The sequence below is a fragment of the Nymphaea colorata genome, chromosome 4 (assembly GCF_008831285.2).
Source record: "Nymphaea colorata isolate Beijing-Zhang1983 chromosome 4, ASM883128v2, whole genome shotgun sequence".
Classification (NCBI taxonomy): Eukaryota; Viridiplantae; Streptophyta; class Magnoliopsida; order Nymphaeales; family Nymphaeaceae; genus Nymphaea; species Nymphaea colorata.
Genome location: NC_045141.1, coordinates 11,822,068 through 11,832,690, shown reverse-complemented (window position 1 = coordinate 11,832,690; position 10,623 = coordinate 11,822,068). Strand labels below are relative to the sequence as shown.

The window sequence follows — 10,623 nt, the reverse complement described above, 5'->3', positions numbered from 1 at the left end:
ACTCAATGGGCTGAAAAGCAAATTATAGTAAAGACATGTTTCACATGTTTTTGAAAGTATGCGGCATAATGCAGCTACTCATAACCACCACTTCTCTGTTTTGTTTTTACATGGGTCCCTTCCATTTGAGGTCATGCTTAATTAAGGAAAAATAGTCAGAATAAGAGGCCGTTGGTGCATTTGGGCTGCAGGTGGCAGGCAAACAAAAAAGTGTTGAGTAAACAAGAGATCGAGAGGGAGTGAGCTGGTGAGAGAAACCATACAAGGCGAGAGGAAGATGTCACCTGTCACGGGCACTGCGGGTGGCCGTCGGTGGTCTGGGTTGCCGGCAGCTATTGAGTGAACAGAGGGAATCGAGGAGACAGAGCTTTGGGGGTGAAGTTTTTCCCGAGAAACGCTATTCGTCGGACCGAATCCACCTCTCGGATCCTGCCAACTTCCACCGAGTCAGTAGAGCTCATATGCATCGTTCATGTGTATCAAAAGTGAAAACACCGTCTCGTGTCGTTCATATGCATCGGCTTGCATAATCACTTTCAAATGTGCTTAAGTTTGAAATTAATGTTAAATTGTTATTTATTATGATTTCTGAAATTTATTGCTTTTGAGATCCAGAAGATCTCTTACAAAAGATAGATTAGAAAAAGTGTGCTGAATTTGTCACACCCGCTTTTAACATTTCATACCCTTTTCTTGCAAAATGTAGACATGAATCTTGGTCCTCAAAACAATAGAACTCTACGTAAAATGACATTACAATGCAGAAATAAGATCTTAGTAGTCAATATCATCCTTTTAACCTTATAAAACTCATTTTTGTGTTGATTTCCACAATGTAAAACATGAAGATTAATAAAGTTTAAGGAAAAATAATGACGGGTATATATGTACCGTGCTAAACCGAATATAATTGGAACTGTGCTTACTTGGTTGAGGCAAGATGGCACCATGCTAAACAGAATATAATTGAAACTGCACATATATAATTGGAATGCAAGAATACATAACAGGAATGAAGATGAACATTAGACATCCTCGAGTCCCAAATTAAGTCTTCTGAGCCATATTGAGTGCAACAACATATGCATGACATCAAACCTCTTAGCAGGGCAATTGACAGCAAAGTGCCTTTGAACCTTCAACATATTCGCCTGCAACTTCAAGTATGTGCTCTCCGGAATGCCGCTGAGAATCTCCTTATTTCAGGTATCCTTGAGAATGGAATGGGGACGGAGAACTGAGTCCAGTCGAGCACATCGCTGAAGGGGAGCACGTAGCTGTCGGAGATCGGCACCGGAATGCAGCCGGCAAGTATTGACTCTGTGATTCTGGGGCTGGTGGCTTCATACCCACTTGGGCAGAGGCAATACTTGGTCTTCATCAAGAACTCTCTGTAGTTTAAGCCTTTTGGTAAGTATTCCAAGATCTGAAGCTCTGGGTCCTTGCCTTTCCATTCTTTGAAGAGAATTTTTCTTACAATGCCCATCGTTGCCTCCGGCAAAGAATGCCAGCATGGTTTTTGCAGAAAGTGGTGATGGATCGACAACAGGAACCGGAAGCTTATGCCCATGTTGAATTCTCGGACAGGAACATCCCTTGTTGGGACGAAACCTTCGGAGGAGTTGGCATTTGCACAGAACTCTGATCAAATTCTTGAACACAGGTTGGTCTATTGTAGCGTACGGTGCCTGAAGTTCAAGGGAGGAGTGCCTTCAAAATGTTGGCAGAAACGTGGAAGGCAAATTAATCAAGTTAAAATTGACATGAACTAGTTGCCTTAGTAGCGCACTCTTGCATCACTGACTTCGTTGGATCGTCACTAAATTCAATGCGTTGCTCATGCTACTTTCTAAGTCACTTCATTTCATTTCTTTTTGTCTCCTAACTACACTGATGTAGTGTCAACAAATCTCATTCCTAACACATTTATCACGACACTGAATCAGTCCTTTTCTTATAGTGAATATTTGTCTAAAGTTTTCTTGCCTGGAAATTTTATTCTCATTGTTCGAAATGAAAAAACTTCTGGCTCTGCCATTGATAGTGACACAATATTGTCTTTGTTAACATTAGAGTTGCTTCATAAGTCCCTAAGGTCGTGTTTGATTATCACCAATACAAGATCTGCAGTTTTGAAACCCCCCTCCCCCCAACAAACAAACTAGATCTCAAATCCATGCTTTTTACACTATAGAAGCATGGATTTGGGATCCACATTGAGGTGCACGCCCATAAAACTTTGGATTACATATATCCCTTCCTCCATCCCCCCACCCCCCTCCCCCCCAAAAAAAAAAAAAAAAAAAACCCAACAAATTGGATCTTAAATCTATGTTTTTTTCATACAGTAGCATTGATTTGAGATCCATGGTGGGATGGATGCAGAAATCCACAGCTTGATAAAACTGTGGATTTCAGGTGTCATGGATTTCATATCCCCTTGAATATAAGATCCATATAGTGTTTGAAAACCTTGTATCTCTACATTAAGAAATGTGCATTGTAAGATCCTCAATTTATAGAATTCATTTTGAATACATATTATATATAAAAAAACCAAGGTTTAAGGCGGAATGAAGGGTGTCTGGCATTAAATCCATGGATCTGTCGATGATCTCCGAGGTCTCATATCACTAGGGATCTCAAATCCATGGTGAAACAAACATACCCTAATTCTATTGTTGTGTGTTAATGAAAACATGCAAACCACATAACCATGCATCTCTTACCCTTAATCATGTGGATTCGAATTCAATACAAAAAAAGTAAAAGATGGATCTTCTTGATACCCAGTAATGGAAGAGAGCATGAAATGGCCTGCACCATGGGTCCGATTCCAATATGGGAACTTGGCCGATATGGCCTGGATGTAGTCGCTAGTAATGTCTCATAGGAATTGCCGATCAAGCGAGCCCTTTTCATAAACGAAACCGACCATTCTGACTACACTGAAGGGAAGGAAGTAGACCAAGGCTTCTTCGGGGTTCCTAGTGACAAAAGGTCCATTCTCATCCATCTCACTGATGAAATGGCCTGCTATTGAATATATATTACCACATGGGCCTTCATGGAACATAGGAGGTTCACCTTCTTTGTAGATCCATGTCATCAATCTCTTCTCCATCTCTACGTAGATCCTGCAAGTAATTAGAGTATCCGGTTAGGGGTTTGATTCTGTGCTGGCTTTGAATCGAACCTTTCATTTATAAAGCAGCTGCCTCACTTACATAGATCACAACAATGTCATTGACTACAATTTCTGCTTTTTGTATTGAATGCTAAAGAAAAAAACGAGGAGAATACTCGTGGCAGTCACATAGAAGTCATGATTGACTGCAAAATGTGAATGTTACTCCTCTGGATTTCAAACAATTGCATGTATGATACCTAAGTTGAATGATGTACAATAAAGCCATTCAAGTCTGACAGCAGCTCCGTACCTCGCACAGAAAATGAAGGGGCTTTGGTCTATCAGATTTTGTGTGTGTGTGTATATATATATATATATATATATATATATAAGTTTTAAAAAAATTTATTGCTTTATATGTAAATTTTTAAAAATAATATTTCAGCCCTAATCAAAATTTAAAACTTTACCCTCTCATCAAAAAATTCTAGTTTTGCCGTCCCTACCTTTTTTTCTCCCTTTTTCTGAAGTTTAAGACTGTTTTAGGACTTGGTCAAAACACCTATCAACTAAGCTTTGCATTCCAAAGAAATAACATCATAGGTAATCGAACTAACAACTGACTAATGAGGTGCTCCAACCAGCCTCATGCGTCATGTTTAGCATTCGTTTCCATAGGACATTAAATTTTCCAAATCGAAACAAGTTCATTATGTTGGGATTTCTCCCCATAACGCATATACAAAACAAAACGTATATACCCTAAAAACAGGATCATGCTCATGCTAAATCATTGAAATAAACGAAACCTTAAACTGAAGTGGAAGTGTACCTAAATCCATCTGATCTGGTGCACGGGAAGATCGCAGCAGGGTCTTCCAGGGTACGTGCGGCGCGCTTGAGGTCTCTCTCAGATGGGGAAGAGGAAAACCCTAGAAACCAATGTTTCAGGCAGCCCTTGCACGACCCCAGGGACCACTACCATTTTATAATAAGGACAATTACGGATTCCATCAATCAAAGAGTCCGTAATTCCGTACTGGTATCTATACATTTCAAACTTACCCCATATCATGTAAAATGACGTAATATTCCAAAATGCAATCACTTAAGCGGATATTTACGTTAAGAGAGTCATAATGTCTGAAATTCCTCATAGACATATGTCGGCCCACCAAATGATCTTACAATCTCCCACTTGGGCCAAATATGTCTTAATACATTCAGACATTACACAAAACCTTAAGAGCTCATAACTGTTATCTTATTAAACGTTATTTCACCAATTTCGTCCATGATCATATCAACACAGAACCAAAGCGGCTTTCGCTATATCAAAATTAGCTAAACCTTCAATGATCACAAATGTTAACATAACCAATGACATAGATCTAATATAGATGTATAACATGAGAATTACATGTAATGTGATTACAACATGTCTATTCTCAACTGGTTCAACTTTAAAACCTTATGGAGATCAAAACATAAACACAGAATGGAACCAAAGAACTTTAAACTTTATTCTGCAGAAAACTGAATATGTGTCCATACATAAGAGCAAACAAAATACAAACTCCCACTAAACCAGCACATCATCCAAGGATAACACCCCATACGAACAGCATGTTCGTGAAAGACCTTATGTGTTAAACCCTTGGCAAGCGGATCTGCAAATCATAGAGTTTGTCCCAATATGCTCTAAAGACACCTGACCATTCTGTATCCCCTCTTTAACAGCCCAAAAACTTAATGTCCATGTGCTTCGACTTTGACAAACTGTGGCTGTTATAAGAGTACATGACTGCTGAATTATTGTCACACAACAACCTTAGTGGTTTTTCTAAATCGTACATAATGCGCAGCCTCATGACAAAAAATTCTGCAATCACAAAACCTGATTGGATGCCATTATCTTGGCACCTAGCAAAGTTATAATCTGAATACCCAATGATCTCCCACTGGTCTGACTTCCTGTATGTGAACATAAAACCCTTTTGTTCTTTGTAAGTACTTCAATACCCTTTTGGTTGCTTTCTAATGATCCGTACCAGGATCACTTAAGTATCTGCCTAACATTCCAATGATAAATGCAATATCCAAATGAGTACAAACCTGAACATACATAAGGCTTCCCACAACAGACAAATAGGGAATCATTTCCATTTCTTTATATTCGATTTCACTTTTAGGGCACTGTTTGAGACTAAACTTGTCTCCTTTAGCAACTGGAGTATCTCCTGGTTTACAATCCTTCATGCCGTATCGTTGAAGCACCTTATCAATGTAGGTCTTTTGTGATAATCCAAGAATACCCCGAGAACGATCTAGAAATATTTGGATTCCTAATACAAAAAATGCACAACCAAGATCCTTCATGTCAAACTTTGATGACAAATTTGCCCCACTAAAGTTTTGGTATTCACATTCATCAACCATATTAGTTTCGAAACCAAATGAAACTATAACTTGATGAAACTTGTAATACCACTGATAGGAATCTTGCTTTAGCTCATAGATAGATTTCTTGAGTTTGCAGACCATTTTCTTTGCATCACCTAAAGCAAAGTTTTCTGGTTGCACCATATATACCGTTTCATCGATGTCTCCATTTAGAAACGTTGTCTTAACATCCATCTGATGCAGCTCTAAGTCAAAATGAGCCACAAGTGCCATTATGGTCCTGAAAGAGTCTTTCGACGAAACTTGAGAGAAAGTCTCTGTATAATCAATGCATTCCTTTTGAGTAAAGCCCTTAACGACAAGACGTGTCTCATACCTTTCGATGTTACCTAATGAAACCCATTGGTTTTAAATATCCATTTACAACCAATGAGTTTCACACCTTCAGGCAAGGGAACAACTTCCCATACGTCATTATCTATCATGGACTTTATTTCCTCATTCATGGCATCCATCCACTCAAGAGATTTAGAACTCTTTATTGCTTGCTGGAGGCTAACAGGATCATCCTCCATTAAGCCCATATCAAGATTATGTTCTTGGAGATAAACAAAATCATTTGAAATTGTATTTCTCCTCTATCTAGTGGATCTCCTCAGTGGCACCTCTACTTGATTTTCTTGAGGTTGTTGAGTTTGTTCTTCAGTATGAAGATCGACATCATTGTCTTCTTCTGAATAGAGTGGACTCAGGTCCCTCTTCAAAGGTAATGCTTCTAACCTGATCACCTCTCTAAACTCAATATCCTCAAAGAAATGAGCATTTCCCTTTTAAAGAAAGACTTACTGAATGGATTATAAAACTTATAACCTCTTAATGTTTGTTCATTTTCCCTTTATACATTCAATGCAAACATTAAAGTCTGCAAAATCAAGGGACTCAAGAATTCCTTTTGACATAAGGCTTTATATTCTATTTTCAGAGATATGTCATAAGCGCCAATGCCACAACATAATAGAATTCTAATTTGCTAATTTTACTTTTAGTACCACTAGACGTAACATGCAAGATTTCATTATATGAAGCAACCATATCAAGCAAATAAAGGTTATCGCTACTAGACAAAGAACCAGTGACAATCAAATTTGAGTACAGAAACAACTTAAATTTACTTCCTCCAAATGAACAATAATAACCAAACTTGTTCAATGAGGAAATATGAACCAAATTCCATTTAAAAGACGGTACCACATAAGTTTCTGTCAAATTCAAATAGCAACCAGTCTTTAACAATAACCAAAAATCTGCTATGGCTTCAACCTTCGCCTTCTTGCCATCGCCCACATAGATGAATCTTTCAGCATCATTTGGCGTTCGACAATTTAGGCAGCCTTGCATAGACACTATGTGAGTAGTAACACCGAATCTACCCACGAAGTGTTTCTGGGCACTGAAGTTAAATTATCCTAAGAACAAACGAAAGTGAAAAGTGTACCATTTATTTCACGTCATGCGTGATACTTAGTACAATCCCCCTTTAGATGACCTTCACCCTTGCAAAAGAAGCAGCCTGATAGGCCTTCCTTATGCTTCTTATGTTTCTTAACGGATGATTGGTCAACTGCAACTTCATTAACAGTCTTTCTTTTCTTGCTTGAAAAAATCGAATCATTTAACTCAGTAATAGTACTCAAATTTGCAAATATCATGAAAGTAGAATTCACTATACAAAGAACAAACCAAAAATACCAAACATGCTAACAATCAATACATGTACAAAGATGAAATAACAAATATAAATGAATTTAAATACAATGGCCTGAATCCCATCACAAGGTACCGGTGCAACATTAATATCCAATTTTTGGATTGAAATACTAACTGCAAGTGGTATTCTTGGTCAACAATGAATATAGATAATTAACCCTGTCAAACAACGAACCTATCTTTGGATTGACTCGCTATTCACATGGAAACCTGAAAAATTATCACATATTCATTGCCCTGTATATTTAAACCTGACCAAACAACAATCCTCCTTTGGGCTGATCATTGTCTGCATGGATCAAGTATACTATCATCTAATGTTTAAAACAAGCAAATTCGTACAACAGAGGTCACTTTGGCGACATAAAATACAAACTTACTCATTTGAAACAACAGACATGGCCAAAGATCAAATTCATAATCCAAACATTCATCTAAAGCACATACACAATTTTAATAACATGCAAAACATGATACATGAATTAAAAAAAATTTACATATAAAATTGTCATTTATTGAATCTAAAACCAAATGATTCAATGATGTGACATATACAAAATTGCCTTACATGAATCCAAAACTTGATGCATAAACCAAATTACATACACGTATGCCCTACATTAAATCCAAAACCAAAATGATTCAATGAAATGGGCCCAAAAGAGTCCAAAATTTATAAACCGGTATCATAATCGTGCTTAAGAGGGTCAAGAACTACTGAATCGGCCTTAAAATGGCCCGTATCGTTCTTAAACCACATTAGAACACCCACATACCCCTACATAGGGCTGAACCAGTCAAAAAATTGGACGTACCGGTTAAAAATAGACCGTATCGGTTCTAAAACCCACTGAACCGGTTAAAATTGGCCCAAAAACGGTTCCAGAACTCAATGAATCGGTCTCAAAAGCCCTGAATCGGTCTAAATATCAAGTGAACCGGTCTGAAAATGCCCGAATCGGTTCGAAAATCAACTTAATCGGTTCTGAAATGCTAGAATCGGTTCCAAAACTGAATGAACTGATTCTGAAAGCCCTGAATCGGTTCTAAAACTGAATGAACCGGTCCCAAAATGGTCTGAATCGAGTTTAAAAGGTCTGAACCGGTCCCTAGAAGGTCCGAACCGGTCTGAATCGGACCGAATCGGTTCTGAATCGTATTGAAACGGTCTGAAACCGAATGAACCGGTTCGAGTCTTTTCCAAAACCGGTTTAAAAATGAACCGATTTACATAACTTAAACCAAATGGATACGGGTCGGGTCCGACGAGACCCGACCCGGTCCAAAAAATTAACATAAACGCGCTCGAGCGAGCGGCGGCAAAATTTTTTTTTTTTTTTTAAATCACGATGGATCCGGATCGGGTCTGTCGAGAACCGACCCGGTCCGCCCGCCCGCCCGACCGCGCGGGGGGGCGGTGAAGCTCCACCAGCAGGCCACCCAACACCGTGGGTGGCCGCCGGCGGGTGCCGCCAGCGTCGCCGGACGTCGGCTGCCACGATGGCAGGTCGACACCCAACGGAAACCGACCGAACCGACTGGTATTCGACCCATTTTCAGATCTGCCCCTTTTTCTGAATTTAGGTGGCTGAAGCGGCGGCGAAAAAGCCACCGACAGACTGAGGTGGGCACCGGTGGGTCATACGGCGCCGTCCGGCGACGGTGAACCCCCCCGGCGTGGCTGGACTTGGCCGGACGGAGGCTGGCGACGTTTTTTTTTTTTTTTGTTGCCGTCGTCCCTTACAGTGCGATCCTTCAAAACAAAAACGAAGGTAGGGCGCACGGAAGGCGGCTGGTCGTCGCCCGAACCGGCCAAACCGGCCGTCGCAGCCCTCCTACCCGCCAGAACGCCTGACTCCAGCCGTTGCACCCCTCCCTTCTCTCCCTTTCTCCGGTTGCAACGGAAGCCGACGGCTTCCATCGCCCAGCCCACGCGATGGAGGCCGTCGCCCCCTTTCCAATTTTTTTTTTTTTTTTTTTTTGAAAAACTTGTAGCCGAAGAACCAAATGAGGAACATCCGAACGGGAAGAACGCACAAAAATCATCCAAAAGATCAACGATTCAACAATTAGCATAGACTTTGATACCAAATGTTGGGATTTCTCCCCATAACACATATACAAAACCAAACGTATATACCCTAAAAACAGGATCATGCTCATGCTAAATCATTGAAATAAACGAAACCTTAAACTGAAGCGGAAGCGTACCTGAATCCATCTGATCTGGTGCACGAGAAGATCGCAGCAGGGTCTTCCAGGGTACGTGCGGCGCGCTTGAGGTCTCTCTCAGATGGGGAAGAGGAAAACCCTAGAAACCAATGTTTCAGGCAACCCTTGCACGACCCCAGGGACCACTACCATTTTATAATAAGGACAATTACGGATTCCACCCATCAAAGAGTCCGTAATTCCGTACTGGTATCTATACATTTCAAAATTACCCCATACCATATAAAATGACGTAATATTCCAAAATGCAATCACTTAAGCGGATATTTACGTTAAGACAGCCATAATGTCTGAAATTCCTCATAGACATATGTCGGCCCACCAAATGATCTTACACATTACTGATGGAAAGCGTAGGGATTGTCGTAGATGGAGCCGCTGGGGATGTAACTCTGCCGCTTCCGAGAGGTGAGTTTGTCTCCTGGATAGCCCTCCTGATGGACGCCCTCGACCTCGCCAGACCTTCCTCCATCTTCTCCCACGTGCCCTTCTTTCCATCGCTCCTCCACTTCCTCTGCACATACACACACAAACACAGATCGAGCAGTCAAATTGATGGGTAGTCGAATCAACGAAGAGAAAAGTATATGTCATTAAACAGAATTTGTATTCCTACTCTTGCTGGAGCATCTGATGCAGACTTGAGAAAGCCGCTGGCAGAGGAAGTGGCAGGGGAAAGAAGGAAGGTGAGAACAGAGGAGGTTTTACCACTGGTGTAGGAGTTGATGACGGCCACAGAGAATATGAGGATGAACAGCAGAAGGACTGCTGTGATGTGTTCCCTCATCTTGGTCGTGTCTTCTCTATCTTTCCTCACCTTTCCAGCTCCCTTACATAGCATGGCGCCGGAGCATACGCCTGATGGGAGAGGTTTTGGTTTTGGCCAGAGCAAGAAACCATGGAGGTTGCTTTCTGGTCAGTTCCTGCTGCTGTCTTTTCTTCTAGGGAAGATTTGTATTTTGAGGGAAATTTTGCACGATTTTTCTTTTCAAATTTCACATTTTTCATGAAAACCGTCAAATGAGAGCTTGAGTTGAAAGCATCAAAAGGTTTCACGGCTCCCAACTAGGATCGGATTCATTTGTTTTTTC

At 40.4% G+C, this 10,623-nt stretch overlaps 1 pseudogene; it reads right to left on the bottom strand.

The window, feature by feature from the left end:
- Positions 1 to 1,025: 1,025 nt before the first annotated feature.
- Positions 1,026 to 10,373, bottom strand: LOC116253166 (probable glycosyltransferase At3g42180; annotated as a pseudogene).
- Between the last annotated feature and the right edge of the window lie 250 nt (positions 10,374 to 10,623).